Consider the following 4,015-nt stretch of genomic DNA (forward strand, 5'->3'; position numbering starts at 1 on the left):
GAGAGTCCTTAAGTATAAGTTGAAATATTCTAGCTGCTCTTGCAGAGGACCTGGGCTTCAATTCTCAGCAGACACATCTGTAACTCCAGTTCCAGGGGACCCATCACCCTCCTCTAGCCTCCAGTGGCATAACACATGTGGTGCATGTACATACATACATACAGAGGAAACATTCACACACATAAAATAAAAATAAATAGACCCTTAAAAATAAATAAAGGGAAAAAAGAAATCCATACAAGTGGACTCTTCCATATAAAGGTCAAAATTGTGTAAGATTAAAGGGTACATAGTATTTATAAAATTCATTTAAATGTTTTTATCCACTTTGGCCCTCCTGGGAGCAGCATACACATGTCCAGTCACTCCTGTGGGGAGATCTACACCTTGGAAGAAATTAAAAAATGTTTGAAGGAGTTGGGAACATCACAATCATTTAATTGTTACATCACAACTTTAAACAATGCATTAATAAACCAGTCACAATGAATGTGACATTCCTCAGTCATTATAATGGTTGAAATTTCACCTTTGTGACCAACTACAGAACCATAATAAAGTGAAATATAATAAAAAGGAACTGCATCTCAGACACAATACTGCACTCAATGATTGTTTAAAAGCAAACCATTCCCAAGCCCTCATATTTTTAGGAGTGATGGATTCCTTGTGGCCACCAAAGAAATGACTACAAGACCAAAGACATCACACTACGCATTTTTGATGGACAAGGAATGTGTTCCTTACTGGGCTTTTGATACATATTGTTTTGCACAAATCTAGATCACACGGGGTTTTAAAGAATATATCCCTGCTTATTGTACGCAAGAGAAAACTCAGTCACATGGGACATGAAGAACTCAAACTTAAGCTAGGAGTGGTAGGGTACTCAGGAGACTGAGGCAGGCACAGCCCTGTGAGTTCAAGCCAGCTAAGCCCACACAGTGAGACCTTATCACAACACTTCCAATTTAACTGGTATCATGTATACGGTGTAAGCAAACAGTTATGATTTTACCTTCATTATCACAGTTCACCTTTGGGAGACAGGACTTTATCACTGCATTTATAAGATCCTTAATTTCATGCCTCCTTTATCAGATCAATGCTGAACATTTTCTTTTATTTCCCTAAAACAGCACTAGTACAGGTGATGGATCACGATTTTATGATAATGCAGTACATAAACATGTAATACATATAATAAAATATACATAAAAATAGAATGTTACTTTTCTGTCGTGATAAACACTCTGATAGAAATAAACTTGAGGGAGAGTATGTTTTATTTTAACTTCCACTTCCAGACATGACAATCCATATGGTAGGGGAGGCGTGGCCACAGGCTACTAGAGCAGGAGGCTGGCTGGTCACATGTTGGCACACTAAGAAACCAAGGAGCGCCGGGCAGTGGTGGAGCACGCCTTTAATCCCAGCACTCAGGAGGCAGAGCCAGGCAGATCTCTGTGAGTTCAATGCCAGCCTGGTCTACTAAGAGAGATCCAGGAAAGGCACAAAGCTACGCAGAGAAACCCTGTCTCGGAAAAACTAAAAAAAAAAAAGAAACCAAGGAGCAAACTGGAAATGTGTAAGGTTCCTCAAAGCCCCTCTCCCCCTGAGATACAAACTACCTCCAGGAAGACTCTACCTCCTAGAAGTCCCAGAACCTCCCCAAATATGACTATCAGCTAGGGACCAAGTGTTCACAACATATATACACCAGCCCATGTGCCCATTTCTCATTCAAACCACCACATTTAAATACTATTTGCAAAATGGCGGGTATGGGTGACTAAGGTCAAAACATTGAGGCTATTTCCCTTAATCTATAAAATAAATGAGTTATGTGATTAACTAGGACCATAAATTTCAAAGGACAGATTGGACACATAAGTGTAAACACTATTACAAGGGTGCTGTCAGTCTTAGCTCTGTCTAAGAGACCCTCACTTCATAAAGACCAGGCAAATCTAATGGAAAATGGACATAAAACACATACAAATGAGATAGTACAACAATTTCAGAACTCACAGATGAAAGATGTAACACTGGCAGAATGCTAGAGTCACCGTCGATGGATTGCAATAGACTGAACTGTCCAATGTCTGCCTGGATCCACAGGAAGATACACTGAGTAAGTGTGTGAGTGGTGGCGTGGATCTAATCTTTCAGAAAACAAACACAGAGTAGGGTTGAGTGCAGTGCAGAGTTTTCCCTCAATTACTGTCCTAGTTAGGTTCCTGTTACTGTGATAAAACATTGACCAAAAGTACCTTAGGCGCAGAGAGCATTTATTTGGCTTCCATGTTACAGTCCATCTTCCCGGGAATCCAATGCAGGAACCGAAACAGAGACCACAGTGGAACGTTGCTTACTGGCTCGCTCCCCCTGGATTGCACAGCTACTTTTCTTATATATCCCAGGCCCACCTGCATAGGGATGGCACCGCCCACAGTCAGCTGGGCATCAATTACTAAACAAGAAAATGCCCAACAAATATGCCCACAGGCCAATCTTATAGAGGTAATTCCTCAACTGAGGGTCCCTCTTCCCAGGTATGTTTAGGTCTGTGTCAAGTTGACAAAAACTATGACAGTAACAAGCACGATTCATTTTAGATATCCCTAAGCCCATGTAGTTGCCCTGTTTGGAGCCTTTTGGAACTGTTTGGGCCGTTACTCATTAGATGCAGCTGCCAGAGTGTTGACAGCTAATTTCCAGCCACTAGATGACTACTAGTCTGGGATGATGCTCCTTAAATCACACAAAATCTACACAACTGCTGCTGTCAGGTGCTTAATTGCCCTCTTCATTTTATCTGGACCCACTGTATTTCATTTTACCGAGTGCTATAGAATACTTCATATTACATAGCCCTCTGTCACCCTCAAAATGCACTGTACTGCATCACAGATTATATCTATCTAGAACATTCCAAGTGGAAAAAATTGTGTGTGTGTGTGTGTGTGTGTGTGTGTGTGTGTGTGTGTTATGTATTCTTTTTCACATGGCTTTCTTGGCCCACCTATGAAAGTAGGGTAAATTAGTTCTCTTAATCAACATCTCTGGAAATAAAATATCATTTAATTGTCACTGTTCTAGGGTAACAATAACCAGTGGGACATGCTATTCTTGTAGATAAATTGCAAAGCTTTCCCCCTTGATTTCTCCATGCCTAGTTTTTATATCACAGATATGTAATAAATCCTTGGCCACACAGCCAAGAATGGTATGGGCTCACTATTACTGCTGGTGAACCTCGAGCACACAAATGTCTAAAATCTGGAATGTATAATTTTGAAACAAGATTATTCTGATGATGTGTGATGATATTTTATTTGTGCTGAAATGTGGTGATATTTTATTTGTGCTTTAATAAAGTTTGCCTGGAAATTAGAGGAAATAGCAAGCCATTTTAAGTAAACAAAGTCAGGCAGCACATGCCCTTAATCCAATCATTTAGCAGGCAAAGTCTTTGTGTGTTCAAGGCCATACTAGGGAACAGAGCCAAGCGTGGTGACACACACCTTTAATCCCAGTACCAGCCATAGAGACCTGGAGGTCTGTACAGACAGGCAGTGAGAAGGAAGTGAGGTAGCTGGGCTAAGATAGCCAATGAGAGGGCAGAACAGCAAGGCAATAAAGGCATGGGTAAGATAGGAAGTAGCTCGCATTTGGAAGCTGCAGTATGAGGAACAAAATTGTAGTAGGAAGTAACAAAATCATTTCCTTCTTTCTCTTAAAATTTCTCTGTCAACCAATTTACCAACACAGAACCCAAAGCAGATTAACCACTTACACTTGACTCGAAGTTTACATTGGAGGAAACTAAACCCTAAATGGAGTCTGGTTTTAGAGAGAAAGGGGGGTAAGATAGTAGATTGATCTTCAGGTGAAATGAATTTTGGCCTTTTTCAGGCACCATAATCCCAGCTTCTAAGAGGACTGGGGATCTCTGTGAGATAGTCTCTTCCAGCCAGCATGCAGGTGGAAATTCAGTGAGTGACAGGTTTAG

This window comes from Peromyscus eremicus, chromosome 23 (assembly GCF_949786415.1).
Source record: "Peromyscus eremicus chromosome 23, PerEre_H2_v1, whole genome shotgun sequence".
In the NCBI taxonomy this organism is placed as follows: Eukaryota; Metazoa; Chordata; class Mammalia; order Rodentia; family Cricetidae; genus Peromyscus; species Peromyscus eremicus.